The 24,637-nt window shown below is 49.3% G+C and overlaps 1 protein-coding gene across 2 annotated transcripts in view; it reads left to right on the forward strand.

Annotated features, from left to right (window-relative positions):
- ntf3 (neurotrophin 3) overlaps positions 1–24,637 on the forward strand; it is a 112,251-nt gene that overhangs the window by 85,103 nt on the left and 2,511 nt on the right. Inside the window, exon 1 of one of the 2 annotated variants that reach the window (XM_029748310.1) lies at positions 24,583–24,628. The exons of the other annotated variant lie outside the window; for it this stretch is intronic. The gene's annotated coding sequence lies outside the window, so the exon portion shown is untranslated. Of the gene's footprint in view, positions 1–24,582; positions 24,629–24,637 lie in introns of those variants that run through there. 2 annotated transcript variants of the gene reach the window in all.

Consider the following 24,637-nt stretch of genomic DNA (forward strand, 5'->3'; position numbering starts at 1 on the left):
CCTAGTTGTGGCTGTCTGTAGTGTCTGTAGCCCTTGCTCTAGCTGTCTGTGGCATCTTTAGCCCTAGCTCTAGCTGTCTGTGGCATCTTTAGCCCTAGCTCTAGCTGTCTGTAGTCTGTAGCCCTAGCTGTGGCTGTCTGTAGAGTCTGTAGCCCTAGCTGTGGCTGTCTGTAGTGTCTGTAACTCTAGCGGTCTGTGGTGTAGTAGCTCTAGCTGTCTGTAGTGTCTGTAACTCTAGCGGTCTGTGGTGTAGTATCTCTAGCTGTCTGTAGTGTCTGTAGCCCTAGTTGTGGCTGTCTGTTGTGTCTGTAGCTCTAGCTGTCTGTAGTGTCTGTAGCCCTAGCTCTAGCTGTCTGTAGTATCTGTAGTCCTAGCTCTAGCTGTCTGTAGTGTCTGTAGCCCTAGCTCTAGCTGTCTGTAGTGTCTGTAGTGTCTGTAACTCTAGCGGTCTGTAGTGTCTGTGGTGTAGTAGATCTAGCTGTCTGTAGTGTCTGTAGTGTCTGTAGCCCTAGTTCTAAGTGTCCCTGGCACAAATCAGCCCTGGCACAAATCAGCCCTGGCACAAATCAGCCCTGGCACAAATCAGCCCTGGCACAAATCAGCCCTGGAACAAATCAGCCCTGGCACAAATCAGCCCTGGCACAAATCAGCCCTGGCACAAATCAGCCCTGGCACAAATCAGCCCTGGCACAAATTAGTGGTATAGTTGGTTTATGAATGGTTCTCAGCTGTAACCCTGTAACTCTGTATGTGCAGCATTGAAGTGTCGTGTTTGATATTACAACAGTGTGCAGCATTGAAGTGTCCTGTTTGACCTTCCAACACAGTGTGCAGCATTGAAGTGTCCTGTTTGATATTACATCACAGCGTGCAGCATTGAAGTGTCCTGTTTGACCTGCCATCACAGCGTGCAGCATTGCAGTGTCCCGAGGCGTTGCTAATAACAGAGGTCCTGTGGTATACAGTACATCCTATTCTGTGGGCACGATCACCACCCAGTAAAAAACAGACGCTCCATTGAAGCTTCACAAATCAATATATCACAAGACCAGGTTATATCCAAGTTAAGCGGATAAATATTCCTCCTTTCCTCTGGCCAGATCACAGCGGTTAACGAGATACTCTGTAAGAAACCATTGTCCAGAAATGACAGAAAATCCTGGGGGCCGAAAGCGAGCCTGTGTTTTTTTTGTTGGTACTTTTCTATTTTGGTTCTGAGTGGAGTTGTTCTCTTGTGGTTCTGGGAAGCATCACAAAGCTCTGCATTAAGTATCTCTGTGGCTGCCCCCCTCCAGCCCAGAGACACGACTGGATCATAACTGACTCTCTATAGCTGGTCCCATCCTGGTCCAGCCCTACAGATACACTACATGACCAATAGGATGTGGTCCCCTCCTGGTCCAGCCCTACAGATACACTACATGACCAATAGGATGTGGTCCCCCTCCTGGTCCAGCCCTACAGATACACTACATGACCAATAGGATGTGGTCCCCCTCCTGGTCCAGCCCTACAGATACACTACATGACCAATAGGATGTGGTCCCCCTCCTGGTCCAGCCCTACAGATACACTACATGACCAATAGGATGTGGTCCCCCTCCTGGTCCAGCCCTACAGATACACTACATGACCAATAGGATGTGGCCCCCTCCTGGTCCAGCCCTACAGATACACTACATGACCAATAGGATGTGGTCCCCTCCTGGTCCAACCCTACAGATACACTACATGACCAATAGGATGTGGTCCCCCTCCTGGTCCAGCGATACACTACATGACCAATAGGATGTGGTCCCCCTCCTGGTCCAGCCCTACAGATACACTACATGGCCAATAGGATGTGGTCCCATCCTGGTCCAGCCCTACAGATACACTACATGACCAATAGGATGTGGTCCCCTCCCTGGTCCAGCCCTACAGATACACTACATGACCAATAGGATGTGGTCCCCCTCCTGGTCCAGCCCTACAGATACACTACATGACCAATAGGATGTGGTCCCCCTCCTGGTCCAGCCCTACAGATACACTACATGACCAATAGCATGTGGTCCCCCTCCTGATCCAGCGATACACTACATGACCAATAGGATGTGGTCCCCCTCCTGGTCCAGCCCTACAGATACACTACATGACCAATAGGATGTGGTCCCCCTCCTGGTCCAGCCCTACAGATACACTACATGACCAATAGGATGTGGTCCCCTCCTGGTCCAGCCCTACAGATACACTACATGACCAATAGGATGTGGTCCCCTCCTGGTCCAGCCCTACAGATACACTACATGACCAATAGGATGTGGTCCCCTCCTGGTCCAGCCCTACAGATACACTACATGACCAATAGGATGTGATCCCCCTCCTGGTCCAGCCCTACAGATACACTACTTGACCAATAGGATGTGGTCCCCTCCTGGTCCAGCGATACACTACATGACCAATAGGATGTGGTCCCCCTCCTGGTCCAGCCCTACAGATACACTACATGACCAATAGGATGTGGTCCCCTCCTGGTCCAGACCAGCGATACACTATATGACCAATAGGATGTGGTCCCCCTCCTGGTCCAGCCCTACAGATACACTACATGACCAATAGGATGTGGTCCCCTCCTGGTCCAGCCCTACAGATACACTACATGACCAATAGGATGTGGTCCCCCTCCTGGTCCAGCCCTACAGATACACTACATGACCAATAGGATGTGGTCCCCTCCTGGTCCAGCCCTACAGATACACTACATGACCAATAGGATGTGGTCCCCCTCCTGGTCCAGCCCTACAGATACACTACATGACCAATAGGATGTGGTCCCCTCCTGGTCCAGACCAGCGATACACTACATGACCAATAGGATGTGGTCCCCCTCCTGGTCCAGCCCTACAGACCAGCGATACACTACATGACCAATAGGATGTGGTCCCCTCCTGGTCCAGCCCTACAGATACACTACATGACCAATAGGATGTGGTCCCCCTCCTGGTCCAGCCCTACAGATACACTACATGACCAATAGGATGTGGTCCCCCTCCTGGTCCAGCCCTACAGATACACTACATGACCAATAGGATGTGGTCCCCCTCCTGGTCCAGCCCTACAGATACACTACATGACCAATAGGATGTGGTCCCCTCCTGGTCCAGCCCTACAGATACACTACATGACCAATAGGATGTGGTCCCCTCCTGGTCCAGCCCTACAGATACACTACATGACCCAAAGGATTGTGGGACACTACAGGTTTCCTCATGCTTCTATTTTTAAGTCATGTTCTCAGAAGGTTCAGTGAGAGAGGCACGACAAGGAGGAGACCAATAGCTGGATTTGTCTCCCGATTCAATCTGGTGGACCAAGGCGCAGTGGGTCGAGTGCTCATAGTCACTTTTATTGAACACAAAATTAAACAAAACAAGAAAACGATCGAACGAACGGGATTGCAGGCCACACACACACACACACACACACACACACACACACACACACACACACACACACACACACACACACACACACACACACACACACACACACACACACACACACACACACACACACACACACACACACACACAGCTATGCAAACAACAACTTCCCACAAAGGGACAGGTGAAAACAGGGCTACCTAAGTATGACTCCCAATCAGCAACAACGATGTACAGCTGTTCCTGATTGAGAGCCATACCAGACCAAACACAAAGAAATACAAAAACATAGACAGAACATAGAAATACGAAATAAAGAACATAACCCAAAAACCCCGGAAACACATAAATCAAACACCCCTCTTATATAAATACATATCCCATTAAACCCCGAACCACATAAAACAAATACCCTCCTGCCACATCCTGACCAAACTACAATAACCAATAACCCCTTTATACTGGTCAGGACGTGACAGGGTGACTGAAGCCAAGAGGGTGACTGAAGCCAGGTGGGTGACTGAAGCCAGGTGGGTGACTGAAGCCAAGAGGGTGACTGAAGCCAAGTGGGTGACTGAAGCCAAGAGGGTGACTGAAGCCAAGAGGGTGACTGAAGCCAAGTGGGTGACTGAAGCCAGGTGGGTGACTGAAGCCAAGTGGGTGACTGAAGCCAAGAGGGTGACTGAAGCCAAGTGGGTGACTGAAGCCAGGTGGGTGACTGAAGCCAAGTGGGTGACTGAAGCCAAGAGGGTGACTGAAGCCAAGTGGGTGACTGAAGCCAAGTGGGTGACTGAAGCCAGGTGGGTGACTGAAGCCAAGTGGGTGACTGAAGCCAAGTGGGTGACTGAAGCCAATTGGGTGACTGAAGCCAAGTGGGTGACTGAAGCCAAGTGGGTGACTGAAGCCAAGTGGGTGACTGAAGCCAATTGGGTGACTGAAGCCAAGTGGGTGACTGAAGCCAGGTGGGTGACTGAAGCCAGGTGGGTGACTGAAGCCAAGTGGGTGACTGAAGCCAAGTGGGTGACTGAAGCCAGGTGGGTGACTGAAGCCAAGTGGGTGACTGAAGCCAGGTGGGTGACTGAAGCCAGGTGGGTGACTGAAGCCAAGTGGGTGACTGAAGCCAAGTGGGTGACTGAAGCCAGGTGGGTGACTGAAGCCAAGTGGGTGACTGAAGCCAAGTGGGTGACTGAAGCCAGGTGGGTGACTGAAGCCAGGTGGGTGACTGAAGCCAGGTGGGTGACTGAAACCTGCTTGATTGAAGTAGGGTGACATTGGTCCCCTTCCTCTCGATCGCCACATCAAAATTCTGTAGCCGGTTGCATTTCCTAAAGCCAAACTGATTCACTTTTACGTGATATGCTATGAAACAGGGTCTGTTTTGAATAGAATGAAATGAACAGCTTTGTATGCGTAAACAAACACGGCACGCTCGCTCCATCCTGGTGGCGCAGCGGACTAATTCCACGGATAGAGAATACAGAGCCTTCCCTGTAGCTCAGTTGGTAGAGCATGGTGTTTGCAACGCCATGGTTGTGGGTTCGATTCCCACGGGGGGCCAGCACAGAAAAAAAAAATTATGAAATGTATGCATTCACTACTGTAAGTCGCTCTGGATAAGAGCGTCTGCTAAATGACTAAAATGTAAATTGTTACTTTGTTGTTGTTTATGTCAAGAATTCAGAAACGGGACATGAGTGTTACAAATTGTACGAATCAAAATGGGTCCTGGATTCATACGGCTCTAATCATTTGTTGAAATGTCAAATGATTTGTCACCTTTGAGTGTTCATGTTGATCAATATTTTTGACATGCTGGCCTATTGTAAATGATCAAAAGAATGGCTGATCAATACATACAATGGTGAACATATTGTCATTTCTAGTGTTAATGCAGAGGCGCCGATAAATTGTCCAGTCCACGTTATTGTATGCTGTTCTCATGCTTAAATTCCCTTTATGTCTAAGCTTCTAAAGGCGTTTCGGGCTTTACTCATTCCGCTGAGGAAGTGTATTAGTGAAGTGTATTTTCTGTAATTAGTTATAAAACAGTAGAAATACAGTGGTGTATTGCTGCTGTTAATCTGATATCCAACAGTCTGTGAACAGCTCTGTTGACCATGAGAACATTTTGCCATGAGAAGATGGGTTGAGGCCTACTATTTAGGCTTCGGAATGACACGTGGCCCGTTGTTACCTGGCAACGACCACTAGGCTGTGTTTCAAAGAGCTGTCAATCAAGGAGAACTCATGAATATAAGCTCCCCGCCCACACAGCATGTTGTTTCATACTTCCTGATAGTTAGAGACAAATTGAAAAAAGGTACAGTTTCTTTCATTCTGAGCATTTTAATAGAATACAAATATTATGGGTAATATTTTGGTCTTTTTTTTTTTTACTTGGGAACTAGGATGACTGTGCTGGGCCTTTTTAAAGAAAGTTAACATTCAGTGAAAGTTAATAAACAACATTCTTCTGTGGGAATTTCATTACTTCAGCATACCGTTTTTCTGCAGGATTCCTCGCGGTTTTATTTGAAGTCATGTTCTCGAAACGTTAAGAAAACGTTCCATAAAAAACCCACCAGATAACGTCAGTAACGTCCAAAGAACGTTTTAAGAATGTTATTTAAAAACATAAACATTCACTGATCAGCGTCAACATAACTCTCTATCCTCCATCTTGTTAATAAGTGTGTTCAGGTGTGTTGTCTGCGACCACTAATTGGCCACACCTGATCTTAATCACTGCTTGTTTCCTTTGAAACAGGGTCTGTTTTGAATAGAATTAAATGAACAGCTTTGTATGCGTAAACAAACACGGACGCTCGCTCCATCCTGGTGGCGCAGCGGACTAATTCCACAGATAGAGAATACAGGGCCTTCAGAAAGTATCCCTACCCCTTCACTAATTCCACAGATAGAGAATACAGAGCTTTCACTAATTCCACAGATAGAGAATACAGAGCCTTCAGAAAGTATCCTTACCCCTTCACTAATTCCACAGATAGAGAATACAGAGCCTTCACTAATTCCACAGATAGAGAATACAGAGCCTTCAGAAAGTATCCCTACCCCTTCACTAATTCCACAGATAGAGAATACAGGGCCTTCAGAAAGTATCCCTACCCCTTCACTAATTCCACAGATAGAGAATACAGAGCTTTCACTAATTCCACAGATAGAGAATACAGAGCCTTCAGAAAGTATCCTTACCCCTTCACTAATTCCACAGATAGAGAATACAGAGCCTTCAGAAAGTATCCCTACCCCTTCACTAATTCCACAGATAGAGAATACAGAGCTTTCACTAATTCCACAGATAGAGAATACAGAGCCTTCACTAATTCCACAGATAGAGAATACAGAGCCTTCACTAATTCCACAGATAGAGAATACAGAGCCTTCAGAAAGTATCCTTACCCCTTCACTAATTCCTCGCTGTGTTGTTACAGCCTGAATTCAAAATCAATAAAAATATATTTTTTTTCTCACCCATCTACACACAATACCTCATAATGACAAACTGAAAACATGTTTTATAGATACTTAGTAGATTACTGCTGTGAGTCTTTCTGGGTGAGTCTCTAAGAGCTGTGAGTCTTTCTGGGTGAGTCTTTCTGTGTGAGTCTCTAAGAGCTGTGAGTCTTTCTGGGTGAGTTTCTAAGAGCTGTGAGTCTTTCTGGGTGAGTCTCTAAGAGCTGTGAGTCTTTCTGGGTGAGTCTCTAAGAGCTGTGAGTCTTTCTGTGTGAGTCTCTAAGAGCTGTGAGTCTTTCTGTGTGAGTCTCTAAGAGCTGTGAGTTTTTCTGGGTGAGTCTCTAAGAGCTGTGAGTCTTTCTGGGTGAGTTTCTAAGAGCGTTCCACACCTGGATTATATCATATTTGGACATTATTCTTTTCAGAATTCTTCAAGCTCTGTCAAATTGGTTGTTGATCATTGCTAGACAACCAGTTTCAGGCCATTGATTTTCAAATAGATTTAAGTCAAAACTGTAACTTGGCCACTCGGGAACATTCACTGTCTTCTTGTTAAGCAGCTCCAGTGTAGATTTGAACTTGGATTTTAGGTTATGAGGAAGAAGGCTGGAGCTGGGGCCGTGGTAGAGGGCTGGAGCTGGGGCCGAGGTAGAGGGCTGGAGCTGGGGCCGAGGTAGAGGGCTGGAGCTGGGGCAGAGCTAGAGGGCTGGAGCTGGGGCAGAGCTAGAGGGCTGGAGTTGGGGCAGAGCTAGAGGGCTGGAGTTGGGGCAGAGCTAGAGGGCTGGAGCTGGGGCCGAGGTAGAGGGCTGGAGCTGGGGCCGAGCTAGAGGGTTGGAGCTGGGGCCGAGGTAGAGGGCTGGAGCTGGGGCAGAGCTAGAGGGTTGGAGCTGGGGCCGAGGTAGAGGGCTGGAGCTGGGGCAGAGCTAGAGGGCTGGAGCTGGGGCCGAGGTAGAGGGCTGGAGCTGGGGCAGAGCTAGAGGGCTGGAGTTGGGGCAGAGCTAGAGGGCTGGAGCTGGGGCCGAGGTAGAGGGCTGGAGCTGGGGCCGAGCTAGAGGGTTGGAGCTGGGGCCGAGGTAGAGGGCTGGAGCTGGGGCAGAGCTAGAGGGCTGGAGCTGGGGCCGAGGTAGAGGGCTGGAGCTGGGGCAGAGCTAGAGGGCTGGAGCTGGGGCCGAGGTAGAGGACTGGAGCTGGGGCCGAGCTAGAGGACTGGAGCTGGGGCCGTGGTAGAGGGCTGGAGCTGGGGCCGAGGTAGAGGACTGGAGCTGGGGCCGAGGTAGAGGGCTGGAGCTGGGGCCGAGGTAGAGGGCTGGAGCTGGGGCCGAGCTAGAGGGCTGGAGCTGGGGCAGAGCTAGAGGGCTGGAGCTGGGGCAGAGCTAGAGGGCTGGAGCTGGGGCAGAGCTAGAGGGCTGAAGCTGGGGCCGAGGTAGAGGACTGGAGCTGGGGCCGAGATAGAGGGCTGGAGCTGGGGCCTTGGTAGAGGACTGGAGCTGGGGCCGAGGTAGAGGGTTGGAGCTGGGGCAGAGCTAGAGGGCTGGAGCTGGGGCCGAGGTAGAGGACTGGAGCTGGGGCCGAGGTAGAGGACTGGAGCTGGGGCAGAGCTAGAGGACTGGAGCTGGGGCAGAGCTAGAGGGCTGGAGCTGGGGCCGAGGTAGAGGGCTGGAGCTGGGGCCGAGGTAGAGGGCTGGAGCTGGGGCCGAGGTAGAGGACTGGAGCTGGGGCCGAGGTAGAGGACTGGAGCTGGGGCCGAGGTAGAGGACTGGAGTTGGGGCAGAGCTAGAGGGCTGGAGCTGGGGCAGAGGTAGAGGGCTGGAGTTGGGGCAGAGGTAGAGGACTGGAGCTGGGGCAGAGCTAGAGGACTGGAGCTGGGGCAGAGCTAGAGGGCTGGAGCTGGGGCCGAGGTAGAGGGCTGGAGCTGGGGCCGAGGTAGAGGGCTGGAGCTGGGGCCGAGGTAGAGGACTGGAGCTGGGGCCGAGGTAGAGGACTGGAGCTGGGGCCGAGGTAGAGGACTGGAGTTGGGGCAGAGCTAGAGGGCTGGAGCTGGGGCAGAGGTAGAGGGCTGGAGTTGGGGCAGAGCTAGAGGACTTTATCAGTCTGCCCTTTTCCATGTCTTCACCAGTCTGCCCTTTACCATGTCTTTATCAGTCTGCCCTTATCAGTCTGCCCTTATCAGTCTGCCCTTTATCAGTCTGCCCTTTATCATGTCTTTACCAGTCTGCCCTTTATCAGTCTGCCCTTTACCATGTCTTTACCAGTCTGCCCTTTGTCAGTCTGCCCTTTACCATGTCTTTATCAGTCTGCCCTTTGTCAGTCTGCCCTTTACCAGTCTGCCCTTTATCAGTCTGCCCTTTACCATGTCTTTATCAGTCTGCCCTTTGTCAGTCTGCCCTTTACCAGTCTGCCCTTTGTCAGTCTGCCCTTTACCATGTCTTTATCAGTCTGCCCTTTGTCAGTCTGCCCTTTGTCAGTCTGCCCTTTACCATGTCTTTACCAGTCTGCCCTTTATCAGTCTGCCCTTTAGCATGTCTTTACCAGTCTGCCCTTTACCAGTCTGCCCTTTGTCAGTCTGCCCTTTACCATGTCTTTATCAGTCTGCCCTTTGTCAGTCTGCCCTTTACCAGTCTGCCCTTTACCATGTCTTTGTCAGTCTGCCCTTTACCAGTCTGCCCTTTGTCAGTCTGCCCTTTACCAGTCTGCCCTTTATCAGTCTGCCCTTTACCATGTCTTTGTCAGTCTGCCCTTTATCAGTCTGCCCTTTACCATGTCTTTGTCAGTCTGCCCATTTAAAATACCATCAGCACCACAGGCCTTATTGGGTTGGAGAGAGCATATTGTTTCCATTAATCCTTCTTCTGTAATTGGGGTATCTACATGATTCTGATAGTCTTTGATTGCTGATTCAAGAATTTGTCATTTTTCTTGTATATCTTTTTGTTCTGGGCTCTTTGTTATATTGCTGTAGAGGTTTGCAAAGTGATTTCTCCACATATCCCCGTGTTGGATAGCCAAATGATGAGGTTTGTTTAATTTATTCACATTCTCCCAGAAGATGTTTCATTCTAATGATTCCTCAACTCCGTCCATCTGGTTTCTAATGTGTTTGTGTTGCTTCAGTGTTGCTCCATATTGAAGGCGTATATTTCTGTTGTTGTCTGGTTCTCTGTGTTTTTGATCGGATATATTTCTCAATGACTTCCTTAGATTTCTCCAATCATTATCAAACCATGTTTTCATTCTCTATTCTCTTTGGTTTGTTCTCATGTGTCTTTACATTAGCCAAGGAGGATCATTAGTCAAATATAAAGTTTATGTAACAAACTGACACATTTACACCTTCGTTGCTGTAGGAGGATGTTAAGGCTAAAAAGTTGTCCAAGAGAGATTGTATTTTTTTGGCTACTAATTTGCTTTTTGGTAGATGTCTGTACTGTTTCCACTCCATCTATAGGCCTGTTTAGTACCATGTCATTTACTGGGCCGTGTTGCTTCATGGTTGGGTTCCACTCTTCTCAGATACACTGTGATTTTACTGTGGTCTGAGAGAGGTGTTAGTGGGCTGACTGTGAAGGCTCTGAGAGACTCTGGGTTTAGGTCAGTGGGCTGACTGTGAAGGCTCTGAGAGACTCTGGGTTTAGGTCAGTGGGCTGACTGTGAAGGCTCTGAGAGACTCTGGGTTTAGGTCAGTGGGCTGACTGTGAAGGCTCTGAGAGACTCTGGGTTTAGGTCAGTGGGCTGACTGTGAAAGCTCTGAGAGACTCTGGGTTTAGGTCAGTGGGCTGACTGTGAAGGCTCTGAGAGACTCTGGGTTTAGGTCAGTGGGCTGACTGTGAAGGCTCTGAGAGACTCTGGGTTTAGGTCAGTGGGCTGACTGTGAAGGCTCTGAGAGACTCTGGGTTTAGGTCAGTGGGCTGACTGTGAAGGCTCTGAGAGACTCTGGGTTTAGGTCAGTGGGCTGACTGTGAAGGCTCTGAGAGACTCTGGGTTTAGGTCAGTGGGCTGACTGTGAAGGCTCTGAGAGACTCTGGGTTTAGGTCAGTGGGCTGACTGTGAAGGCTCTGAGAGACTCTGGGTTTAGGTCAGTGGGCTGACTGTGAAGGCTCTGAGAGACTCTGGGTTTAGGTCAGTGGGCTGACTGTGAAGGCTCTGAGAGACTCTGGGTTTAGGTCAGTGGGCTGACTGTGAAGGCTCTGAGACTGGTAGGTAGGGCTGACTGTGAAGGCTCTGAGAGACTCTGGGTTGAGGTCAGTGGGCTGACTGTGAAGGCTCTGAGAGACTCTGGGTTGAGGACAGTGGGCTGACTGTGAAGGCTCTGAGAGACTCTGGGTTTAGGTCAGTGGGCTGACTGTGAAGGCTCTGAGAGACTCTGGGTTTAGGTCAGTGGGCTGACTGTGAAGGCTCTGAGAGACTCTGGGTTTAGGTCAGTGGGCTGACTGTGAAGGCTCTGAGAGACTCTGGGTTGAGGTCAGTGGGCTGACTGTGAAGGCTCTGAGAGACTCTGGGTTGAGGACAGTGGGCTGACTGTGAAGGCTCTGAGAGACTCTGGGTTTAGGTCAGTGGGCTGACTGTGAAGGCTCTGAGAGACTCTGGGTTTAGGTCAGTGGGCTGACTGTGAAGGCTCTGAGAGACTCTGGGTTTAGGTCAGTGGGCTGACTGTGAAGGCTCTGGGAGACTCTGGGTTTAGGTCAGTGGGCTGACTGTGAAGGCTCTGAGAGACTCTGGGTTTAGGTCAGTGGGCTGACTGTGAAGGCTCTGGGAGACTCTGGGTTTAGGTCAGTGGGCTGACTGTGAAGGCTCTGAGAGACTCTGGGTTTAGGTCAGTGGGCTGACTGTGAAGGCTCTGGGAGACTCTGGGTTTAGGTCAGTGGGCTGACTGTGAAGGCTCTGAGAGACTCTGGGTTTAGGTCAGTGAGGAAGTAGTCTACAGTGCTGCTGCCAAGGGATGAGCTGTAGGTGTACCTACCAAAAGAGTCCCCTCTCAGCCTACCATTGACTATATACAGACCCAGTGTTCCACAGAGCTTTACGAGCTGTACTCCATTTTAGTTTTTCACTTTGTCCTAGTTGTTTCTGTGGGGGGGGGGATGTGGGGAGGGAAAGGTTGTTGCTTCCTGGTAGGTGTTTATCCTCATGACTGTTAATAGTGTCTGGTTCTTCTGCTGTTCTACCATTCAGGTCTCCACAGACCAGTACGTGGCCTTGGGCCTGTTAACCTCTCTGGGCCAGTGGGACAGCTACTCAACAGCCAGTGTAATCCCGTGGCGCGATATTCAAATACCTTAGAAATGCTATTACTTCAATTTCTAAAACATATGACTATTTTACACCATTTTAAAGACAAGACTCTCGTTAATCTAACCACACTGTCCGATTTCAAAAAGGCTTTACAACGAAAGCAAAACATTAGATTATGTCAGCAGAGTACCCAGCCAGAAATAATCAGACACCCATTTTTCAAGCTAGCATATAATGTCACATAAACCCAAACCACAGCTAAATGCAGCACTAACCTTTGATGATCTTCATCAGATGACACTCCTAGGACATTATGTTATACAATACATGCTTGTTTTGTTCAATCAAGTTCATATTTATATCAAAAACCAGCTTTTTACATTAGCGTGTGACTAGCATGTGACTAGCATTCCCACCGAACACTTCCGGTGAATTTACTAAATTACTCACGATAAACGTTCACAAAAAACATAACAATTATTTTAAGAATTATAGATACAGAACTCCTTTATGCACTCGCTATGTCCGATTTTAAAATAGCTTTTCGGTGAAAGCACATTTTGCAATATTCTGAGTAGATAGCCCGGCCATCACAGGCTAGCTATTTTGACACCCACCAAGTGTGGTACTCACCAAACTCCGATTTACTATTAGAAAAGTTTGATTACCTTTGCTGTTCTTCGTCAGAATGCACTCCCAGGACTTCTACTTCAATAACAAATGTTGTTTTGGTTCCAAATAATCCATAGTTATATCCAAATAGCGGCGTTTTGTTTGTGCGTTCAAGACACTATCCGAAGGGTAAAGAAGGGTGAAGCGCCCGACGCGTTTCGTGACAAAATAATTCAAAATATTCCATTACCGTACTTCGAAGCATGTCAAACGCTGTTTAAAATCTATTTTTATGCGATTTTTCTCGTAAAAAAGCGATAATATTCCGACCGGGAGTCGTTGTTTTCGTTCAAAGAGAGAAAGTAAACATGGTGTCGGCTCGTGCATGCGCGCGCCAGTCTTATTGTCCTCAGATCGACCACTATCCAAATGCGCTAATGTTTTTCAGCCATGGCCTGCAAAGCCACCATTCATCGTTCTGGCACCTTCTGAGAGCCTATGGGAGCGTTAGAAAATGTCACGTTATGCCAGAGATCCCCTGTTTTGGTTAGAGATGATCAAGAAGGCCATGAAATGGTCAGAGACAGCGCTTCCTGTTTGGAATCTTCTCAGGTTTTGGCCTGCCAAATGAGTTCTGTTATACTCACAGACACCATTCAAACAGTTTTAGAAACTTTAGGGTGTTTTCTATCCAAATCAAACAATCATATGCATATTCTAGTTACTGGGCAGGAGTTGTAATCAGATTAAATCGGGTACGTTTTTTATCCGGCCGTGCAAATACTGCCCCCTATCCCCAACAGGTTAATAGTGACTGGTTCTTCTGCTGTTCTACCATTCAGGTCTCCACAGACCAGTTCATTGCCTTGAGCCTGAAAGTGACTAATCTCCCCCCTCTAGAATGGAGAAACTCTCTTCGTTGAAGCAGGGTGACTCTGACCGGGGAGTCACCCTTTTGATCAATTCGATTGAACGAGTTAGTTCAGATTTAGTCTCTGCCCTGCCCTGTCCTGAGTCTCTGCCCTGTCCCGAGTCTCTGCCCTGTCCCGAGTCTCTGCCCTGTCCCGAGTCTCTGCCCTGTCCCGAGTCTCTGCCCTGTCCTGATTCTCTGCCCTGTCCTGAGTCTCTGCCCTGTCCCAAGTCTCTGCCCTGTCCTGAGTCTCTGCCCTGTCCCAAGTCTCTGCCCTGTACCGAGTCTCTGCCCTGCCCTGTCCTGAGTCTCTGCCCTGCCCTGAGTCTCTGCCCTGTACCGAGTCTCTGCCCTGCCCTGTCCTGAGTCTCTGCCCTGTACCGAGTCTCTTCCCTGCCCTGTCCTGAGTCTCTGCCCTGCCCTGTCCCGAGTCTCTGCCCTGTCCCAAGTCTCTGCCCTGTCCCGAGTCTCTGCCCTGTCCCGAGTCTCTGCCCTGTCCCGAGTCTCTGCCCTGTCCCGAGTCTCTGCCCTGTCCTGAGTCTCTGCCCTGTCCTGAGTCTCTGCCCTGTGTGATTCCATTTAATTTGGTGGATGGTAGGATTATGTCTCTATAACCTAGTGGGCAGCCAGTGGAAACATCGCCTCTGCACCATGTTTCCTGTAGTGCCTGTAGTACTGGCTTCATGATGTCTATAGTATTCTCTCTGGTTTGCAATCTGGTTTCCGCTCAGGTTATGGATGTGTCACTGCAACCTTAAAGGTCCTCAATGAGGTCACCATTGATTCTGAGCAATGTTGTGCTGCTATTTTTATTGACTTGGCCAAAGCTTTTGATATACGGTAGACCATTCCATTCTTGTGGGCTAAGGAGTATTGGTGTCTCTGAGGGGTCTTTGGCCTGGTTTGCTAACTACCTCTCTCAAAGAGTGCAGTGTATAAAGTCAGAACATCTGCTGTCTCAGCCACTGCCTGTCACCAAGGGAGTACCCCAAGGCTCAATCCTAGGCCCCACGCTCTTCTCAATTCACATCAACAACATAGCTCAGGCAGTAGGAAGCTCTCTCACCCATTCATATGCAGATGATACAGTCTTGTACTCAGCTGGCCCCTCCCCGGATTTTGTGTTAAAAGCTCTTTCTTAGTGTCCAACAAGCTTTCTCTACCCTTAACCTTGTTCTGAACACCTCCAAAACAAAGGTCATGTGGTTTGGTAAGAAGAATGCCCCTCTCATGTGTGATTACTACCTCTGAGGGTTTAGAGCTGGAGGTAGTCACCTCATACAAGTACTTGGGAGTATGGCTAGACGGTACACTGTCCTTCTCTCAGCACATATCAAAGCTGCAGGCTAAAGTTAAATCTAGACCTGGTTTCCTCTATCGTAATCGCTCCTCTTTCACCCCAGCTGCCAAACTAACCCTGATTCAGATGACCATCCTACCCATGTTAGATTACGGAGGCATAATTTATAGATCGGCAGGTAAGGCTGCTCTCGAGCAGCTAGATGTTCTTTACCATTCGGCCATCAGATTTGCCACCAATGCTCCTTATAGGACACATCACCTGGGGGGGGGGGGGGCAGGGCTGGGGAGGCCTGGCTCTTTGAGGACAGGGCTGGGGAGGTCTGGCTGGTTGAGGGCAGGGCTGGGGAGGTCTGGCTGGTTGAGGGCAGGTCTGAGGAGGTCTGGCTGGTTGAGGGCAGGGCTGGGGAGGTCTGGCTGGTTGAGGACAGGGCTGGGGAGGTCTGGCTGGTTGAGGGCAGGGCTGGGGAGGTCTGGCTGGTTGAGGGCAGGGCTGGGGAGGTCTGGCTGGTTGAGGGCAGGGCTGGGGAGGTCTGGCTGGTTGAGGGCAGGGCTGGGGAGGTCTGGCTGGTTGAGGGCAGGGCTGGGGAGGTCTGGCTGGTTGAGGGCAGGGCAGGGCTGGTTGGTTGAGGGCAGACATGTTTAAAGTTAGAGTCCGTGATCCTTTTTGGTTTACTCACTCAGTTTGGTTGTTTGATGTGGTTGTATTAACTCCCCTTGCTAGGTTTGTTCTAGTTCAATTTTTCTGGCTAGCTCGTTAGCCTATTGGCTAGGCTTATGTTGTGTAGCTAGCTAGCGAGAGTCAAAATTTCTTAATTTGAGGCGCAAAGTTACTTTTTTTGTATTCTGATTGAATAGAGTTGTTGTTCATCACTTCTTGTCGTGAATAATTTTTTAGATTAGAGTATTTACCTCATTCTGTAGCTCTCTGTCTCTCTCTGTCTCTCTCTGTCTCTCTCTGTCTCTCTCTGTCTCTCTCTCTCTGTCTCTCTCTCTGTCTCTCTCTGTCTCTCTCTGTCTCTCTCTGTCTCTCTCTCTCTGTCTCTCTCTGTCTCTCTCTGTCTCTCTCTCTCTGTCTCTCTCTCTCTCTGTCATTCAGAATCTGGGTGACAATAATGATCTGTGCCACAGTGAGAATCATTATCTAACTCAAATCAAATTTTATCGGTCATATGCACAGGGTTAGCAGATGTTATTGGTCACATACACAGGGTTAGCAGATGTTATTGGTCACATACACAGGGTTAGCAGATGTTATTGCTCACATACACAGGGTTAGCAGATGTTATTGGTCACATACACAGGGTTAGCAGATGTTAATGGTCACATACACAGGGTTAGCAGATGTTATCGGTCACATACACAGGGTTAGCAGATGTTATCGGTCACATAAACATGGTTAGCAGATGTTAATGCGAGTGTAGCGAAATGCTTGTGCTTCTAGTTCTGACAATGCAGTAACATCTAACAAGTAATCTAACAAATTAACAACAACTACCTTATATACACAAATGTAAGGGATGAATTAGAATATGTACATATAAATATATGGATGAGCGATGGCCGAACAGCATAGGCAAGATGCAGTAGATGGTATAGAGCAGTATATACATATGAGATGAGTAATGTAAGATTTGTAAACAATATTAAAGTGGCATTATTTAAGGTGACTAGTGATACCTTTATTAAGTCTATTTATTAAAGTGACCAGAGATTTGAGTCTGTATGTAGACAGCAGCCTCTCTATGTTAGTGATGGCTGTTTAACAGTCTGATGGCCTTGAGATAGAAGCTGTTTTCCAGTCTCTCGGTCCCAGCTTTGATGCACCTGTACTGACCTCTCCTTCTGGATGATAGCGGGGTGAACAGGCAGTGGTTCGGGTGGTTGCTGTCCTTGATGATCTTTTTGGCCTTCCTGTGACATCGGGTGGTGTAGGTGTCCTGGAGGGCAGGTAGTTTGCCCCCGGGATGCTTTGTGCAGACCGCACCACCCTCTGGAGAGCCTTACAGTTGAGGGCGGTGCAGTTGCCGTACCAGGCGGTGTTACAGCCCGACAGGATGTTCTCGATTGTGCATCTGTAAAAGTTTGTGAGTGTTTTAGGTAACAAGCCAAATTTCTTCAGCCTCCTGAGGTTGAAGAGGCACTGCCGCGCCTTCTTCACCACGCTGTCTGTGTGGGTGGACCATTTCAGTTTGTCCGTGATGTGTACACTGAGGAACTTAAAACTTTCCACCTTCTCCACTACTGTCCCTTCGATGTGGATAGAGGGCTGCTCCCTCTGCTGTTTCCTGAAGTCCACGATCATCTCCTTTGTTTTGTTGACGTTGAGTGAGTGATTATTTTCCTGACACCACCCCCGAGGGCCCTTACCACCTCCCTGTAGGCCGTCTCGTCGTTGTTGGTAATCAAGTCTACCACTGTAGTGTCGTCTGCAAACTTGATGATTGTGTTGGAAGCGTGCATGGCCACGCAGTCATGGGTGAACAGGGAGTACAGACGTTGAATTGCGACTCTACTTTGTCTCTATACTGATGCGTAGCTTGTCTGGTTGCCTTGCGGAGGGAATAGCTGCACTGTTTATATTCGGTCATGTTTCCGGTCGCATTGCCATGATTTAAAGCGGTGGTTCACGCTTTCAGTTTTTTTCGCGAATGCTGCCATCAATCCACAGTTTCTGGTTAGGAAATGTTTTCATAGTCACAGTGGATACGACATCTCCGATGTACTTGCTAATAAACTCGCTCACCGAGTCAGCGTATACATCAGTGTTGTTGTCTGAGGCTATCCGGAACATATCCCAGTCCACGTGATCGAAGCAATCCTGAAGCGTGGACTCTGATTGGTCAGACCAGCGTTGAACAGACCTGAGCACGGGCGTTTCCTGTTTTAGTTTCTGTCTATAGGCTGGGAGCAACAAAATGGAGTTGTGGTCAGATTTGTCGAAGGCAATGTGGGGGAGGGCTTTGCATTCATCGTGGAAGTTAGAGTAGCAATGATCCAGAATGCTAGCAGCCCGTGTTGCACATTCGATATGCTGAAAGAATATAGGAAGTCTCGTTCTCAGGTTAGCTTTGTTAAAATCCCTGGCTACAATAAATGCAGCCTCAGGATATATGGTTTCCAGTTTACATAGAGTCCAATGAAGTTCTTTCAGGGCCGTCGAGGTGTCTGCTTGGGAGGGATATACACGACTGTGATTATAATCAAAGAGAATTCTCTTGGTAGATAATGCGGTTGGCATTTGGTTCTAAGGAATTCTTGGTCAGGTGAACAAAAGGACTTAAGTTCCTGTATGTTGTTGTGATTACACCGTGAGTCGTTAATCATAAGGCATACACCCCCGCCCTTCTTCTTACCAGAGAGATGTTTGTTTCTGTCGGCACGATGCATGAAGAAACCAGGTGGCTGTATCGACTCTGACAACATATCCCGAGAGAGCCATGTTTCCGTGAAACAGAGAATGTTACAATCTCTGAAAGGCAACTCGTGCCTTAATTTCGTCCACCTTGTTATCTAGAGATTGGGACATTGGCGAGTAATATGCTCGGGAGCGGTAGATGTTGTGCTCACCTTCTGAGACTGACCAGTAGGCCCCTCCATCTGCCTCTCCTGCGGCGACCCGCTCCGTCTGCCTCTCCTGCGGCGACCGCATTGTTTTGGGTCGGCCTCTGGGATTAGATCGCATGTCCAGGGTGGAGGTCCGAACGAAGGATCCGCGTCGGGAAAGTCGTATTCCTGGTCGTAATGTTGGTAAATTGTCATTGTTTTTATATCCAATAATTCTTCCCGGCAGAATGTAATAACACATGAGATTTTATGGGCTAACGATGTAAGAAATAACACATTAAAAAACAAATGACTGCATAGTTTCTTAAGGTCCTGAAGGTGCCCCAGTGAGAGTCATTATCTAACTGCCAGGGTCTCTGTAGCCAACAGGAATAAACTAGTTCTTCAACCAGAAGACAGGGTGTATCAGAGCAGTCTGTACTACAACTACTACAGTGTTAGTTTATCTCAGTGCTGCAGTGGTAGGATCCCGTTTAGGCCTGATCAGTTCCTTCCCTCAGGACGTCTACTGGCGTCACACAGACTACTTCCTGATCTGAATGGTGGAAGGTGAAGACATCCCCTAGATGCTGGTCTTGGGTCAGTTTTGTATTATCCCCACTAATGGTTAAGGTTAGGATTGAGAGGAGGTGAAGCTGATTCTAGATCTGTTCCTAGTGGAACTTTAATTTCAACCCATGTGTTGCAATCGCGGCAGACTTGTAAGAGTTCGGACAGGTTTCCTCTCGGCATGGCATCTGGAGTCTACAGTAGCAGCAGAGCTACATGCAACATTGCTGCTAATGTTAAATTATATTAGCAGAGACCATTGATTCACACACCTGCTTTGACCCTTGACCTCAAATAATAGAAATAGAATATCATTCTAGTTCTGTGCCTCAAATGTTGTTGTGACCAAATAAGCAAGTCAATGCCCCAGGCTACAGTTGAGTGTTTCCAGGAACTGGCCTCAACCCAGAAGAATCTAAATCACTAATAGACTGTCGACCACAAGCTGATGAACTGAACAACTATGGATAACTCTGGTCTCAGCCGCTGGTATCCCCGTCACACAGAGGTACACTTCACCTGCTCCTTGTCCCCCTCCTGTTTCATGTTCCCACTCCTCCTCCTCCTCCTCCTCCTCCTCCTGGTCCTCCCTCATCCTCCTCCTAGTCCCCCTCCCACTCCTCCTCCTAGTCCCCCTCCCCCTCGTCCTCCTCCTAGTCCCCCTCCTAGTCCCCCTCCTCGTCCTCCTCCTCCTCCTAGTCCCCCTCCCCCTCGTCCTCCTCCTAGTCCCTCTCCCCCTCTTCCTCCTAGTCCCCCTCCTCGTCCTCCTCCTCCTCCTAGTCCCCCTCCTCCTCCTCCCCCTCGTCCACCTCCTAGTCCCTCTCCCCCTCCTCCTCCTAGTCCCCCTCCTCGTCCTACTCCTCCTCCTAGTCCCCCTCCTCGTCCTCCTCCTAGTCCCTCTCCCCCTCTTCCTCCTAGTCCCCCTCCTCGTCCTCCTCCTCCTCCTAGTCCCCCTCCTCCTCCTCCCCTTCGTCCACCTCCTAGTCCCTCTCCCCCTCCTCCTCCTAGTCCCCCTCCTCGTCCTACTCCTCCTCCTAGTCCCCCTCCTCCTCCTCCCCCTCGTCCTCCTCCTAGTCCCTCTCCCCCTCTTCCTCCTAGTCCCCCTCCTCGTCCTCCTCCTAGTCCCCCTCCTCCTCCTCCCCCTCGTCCTCCTCCTAGTCCCTCTCCCCCTCCTCCTCCTAGTCCCCCTCCTCGTCCTACTCCTCCTCCTAGTCCCCATCCTCCTCCTCATCCTCCTCCTACTCCCGCTGCTTCACCTGCTTCTCCCCATACTCCCACTCCTAGTTTCCATACTCCCTGCTCTTCCTCCTGCTCCTCCCCCTACTCCCCGCTTCACCTGCCCCTTCCTAAACTCCCTCCTCCCCATACTCCCTACTCCTTTCCGTACTCCTCCCCATACTCCCTCCTCCTGCTCCTCCCCATACTCCCCCCTCCTGCTCCTCCCCATACTCCCTCCTCCTGCTCCTCCCCATACTCCCTCCTCCTGCTCCTCCCCATACTCGCTCCTCCTGCTCCTCCCCATACTCCCTCCTCCTGCTCCTCCCCATACTCCCTCCTCCTGCTCCTCCCCATACTCGCTCCTCCTGCTCCTCCCCATACTCGCTCCTCCCCATACTCCCTCCTCCTGCTCCTCCCCATACTCCCTCCTCCTCCCCATACTCCCTCCTCCTCCTCCTCCCCATACTCCCTCCTCCTGCTCCTCCCCATACTCCCTCCTCCTACTCCTCCTTTCAATACTCCCTACTACTGTAGAGAGGTTGGTGTTGTCCCCTGTATGTCTCCCAACACCCCCATAATGTTGTAGAGAGGTTGGTGTTGTCCCCTGTTCTCCCAACACCACCATAATGTTGTAGAGAGGTTGGTGTTGTCCCCTGTATGTCTCCCAACACCCCCACAATGTTGTAGAGAGGTTGGTGTTGTCCCCTGTATGTCTCCCAACACCCCCATAATGTTGTAGAGAGGTTGGTGTTGTCCCCTGTATGTCTCCCAACACCCCCACAATGTTGTAGAGAGGTTGGTGTTGTCCCCTGTATGTCTCCCAACACCCCACAATGTTGTAGAGAGGTTGGTGTTGTCCCCTGTATGTCTCCCAACACCACCACAATGTTGTAGAGAGGTTGGTGTTGTCCCCTGTATGTCTCCCAACACCACCACAATGTTGTAGAGAGGCTGGTGTTGTCCCCTGTTCTCCCAACACCCCCATAATGTTGTAGAGAGGTTGGTGTTGTCCCCTGTATGTCTCCCAACACCCCCATAATGTTGTAGAGAGGTTGGTGTTGTCCCCTGTATGTCTCCCAACACCCCCACAATGTTGTAGAGAGGTTGGTGTTGTCCCCTGTATGTCTCCCAACACCCCCACAATGTTGTAGAGAGGTTGGTGTTGTCCCCTGTATGTCTCCCAACACCACCACAATGTTGTAGAGAGGTTGGTGTTGTCCCCTGTATGTCTCCCAACACCCCCATAATGTTGTAGAGAGGTTGGTGTTGTCCCCTGTATGTCTCCCAACACCCCATAATGTTGCAGAGAGGTTGGTGTTGTCCCCTGTATGTCTCCCAACACCCCCATAATGTTGTAGAGAGGTTGGTGTTGTCCCCTGTATGTCTCCCAACACCCCCACAATGTTGTAGAGAGGTTGGTGTTGTCCCCTGTATGTCTCCCAACACCCCCATAATGTTGCAGAGAGGTTGGTGTTGTAGAAATGTAGATTTAATAGTGAACAATACCTTTTAGGTGCATCCAGTGGGCAAAAACAGTTCAAATACCACATTCAGACACTTTGGAGAGGTTGAAAGGACACTGGAATGTCCCCTGGATACCCCATGACACCACCACAATGTTGGAGTGAGGTTGATATGGTAGAAATGACTGAGCAAATAGCATTTAGGGATTGCAAATATATAATAGCACTGGAATTATCTAATTTACAGATACATACCACTTTAGAGGTTTAGGGACACGGAAACGTCCCGTGACCTCACCACTAGAGAGGTTTAGGGACCCTTGGAAACGTCCCGTGACCACACCACTAGAGAGGTTTAGGGACCCTTGGAAACGTCCCGTGACCTCACCACTAGAGAGGTTTAGGGACCCTTGGAAACGTCCCGTGACCTCACCACTAGAGAGGTTTAGGGACCCTTGGAAACGTCCCGTGACCTCACCACCCTGAGAGGTTTAGGGACCCTTGGAAACGTCCCGTGACCACACCACTAGAGAGGTTTAGGGACCCTTGGAAACGTCCCGTGACCTCACCACTAGAGAGGTTTAGGGACCCTTGGAAACGTCCCGTGACCACACCACTAGAGAGGTTTAGGGACCCTTGGAAACGTCCCGTGACCTCACCACTAGAGAGGTTTAGGGACCCTTGGAAACGTCCCGTGACCTCACCACTAGAGAGGTTTAGGGACCCTTGGAAACGTCCCGTGACCTCACCACTAGAGAGGTTTAGGGACCCTTGGAAACGTCCCGTGACCTCACCACTAGAGAGGTTTAGGGACCCTTGGAAACGTCCCGTGACCTCACCACTAGAGAGGTTTAGGGACCCTTGGAAACGTCCCGTGACCTCACCACTAGAGAGGTTTAGGGACCCTTGGAAACGTCCCGTGACCTCACCACCCAGAGAGGTTTAGGGACCCTTGGAAACGTCCCGTGACCATCTGCTCATTTTCTAGTTGTCAGGTCGATCAATCACATTATTTGTCTGATATTGTTCACCTGATGTGGTTCCAGCTCCGGTCGTCAATAATTTAATCAATGAAAGATGACTTTCAAAATGAATACAACGGTTATTTTGTGTGTGTTTGATCTTGTCTTCATCTTCTGATCATTTCCTCATCATCTCCCAGATGTCCTCTTTCCAAATATACCAAGTGTTGCGCGTCAGAATCATGTTGTTTCACGTGAACAGCCGTTACCTTTCTCTATTTAGGCGGGAAATCTACATTTTTGCCGTTAACTCCGTCAGATGCTAAAATATCTGATAGATTGGTTAAGTTTTTATTAGAGATTTACAAAAATGAATAATTTTCTGCATTTTACAAATGTTTGTGTTAAACATTTATTTTTAGAGGAAGAAATATGTCTGTTTTGAGTATTTATTGTTGGAGTCCGACAGTGGCTTGTCAACTCCGAACTCCGCCACAGATGGCTAACAGATGGCTAACAGCAAGCAATACAGATGTAGAAGCACGATGGCTAGGAAAAAGTCCCTAGAAAGGCAGGAAACTATGAAGAAACCTAGAGAGGAAACAGGCTCTGAGGGGTGGCCAGTCCTCTTCTGGCTGTGCCGGGTGGAGATTATAACAGCACATGGCCAAGATGTTCAAACGTTCATAACTGACCAGCATGGTCAAATAATAATAATCACAGTAGTTGTCGAGGGTGCAACAGGTCAGCACCTCAGGAGTAAATGTCAGTTGGCTTTTCATAGCCGATCATTCAGAGTTAGAGACAGCAGGTGCGGTAGAGCGAGAGAGTCGAGAACAGCAGGTCTGGGACAGGTAGAATGTCCAGTGAACAGGCCAGGGTTCCATAGCTGCAGGCAGAACAGTTGAAACTGGAGCAGCAGCACGGCCAGGTGGACTGGGGACAGCAAGGAGTCATCAGGCCAGGTAGTCCTGAGGCATGGTCCTAGGGCTCAGGTCCTCCGGGAGGGGAGGGAGGGAGAGGGAGAGAGAGAGAATTAGAGGGAACATACTTAAATTCACACAGGACACCGGATAAGACAGGAGAAATACTCCAGATATAACAGACTGACCCTAGCCCCCCGACACACAAACTACTGCAACATAAATACTGGAGGCTGAGACAGGAGGGGTCGGGAGACACTGTGGCCCCGTCCGACGATACCCCCGGACAGGGCCAAACAGGCAGGATATAACCCCACCCACTTTGCCAAAGCACAGCCCCCACACCACTAGAGGGATATCTTCAACCACTAACTTACTATCCTGAGACAAGCCCACAAAGATCTTCCCCATGTAAACGAACCCGAGGGGGGCGCCAAACCCAGACAGGAAGATCACGTCAGTGACTCAACCCACTCAAGTGACACACCCCTCCTAGGGACGGTATGGAAGAACACCAGTAGGCCAGTGACTCAGCCCCTGTAATAGGGTTAGAGGCAGAGAATCCCAGTGGAGAGAGGGGAACCGGCCAGGCAGAGACAGCAAGGGTGGTTCATCGCTCCAGTGCCCTTCCGTTCATAAAACAACATTCATAATACTTCAGGGCTAATTCCTTTAGCATTTTGGCATGATTCTAGATTCAGAAAATAAAACAACATTCATAATGCTTCAGGGCTAATACCATTAGCATTTTGACATGATTCTGGATTCAGAACATAAAACAACATTCATATGACATGATTCTGGATTCAGAACATAAAACAACATTCATAATACTCCAGGTGATTAATAACTGATATTCTGTCTCCTCTACTCCACAGATATTACAGGTGAATCTAGTGGTGTAATTATTGATTATAGGTGATTAATAGCTGATAGTCTGTCTCCTCTACTCCACAGATATTACAGGTGAATCTAGTGGTGTAATTATTGATTATAGGTGATTAAT

This window comes from Salmo trutta, unplaced genomic scaffold, assembly GCF_901001165.1.
Source record: "Salmo trutta unplaced genomic scaffold, fSalTru1.1, whole genome shotgun sequence".
Lineage (NCBI taxonomy): Eukaryota > Metazoa > Chordata > Actinopteri > Salmoniformes > Salmonidae > Salmo > Salmo trutta.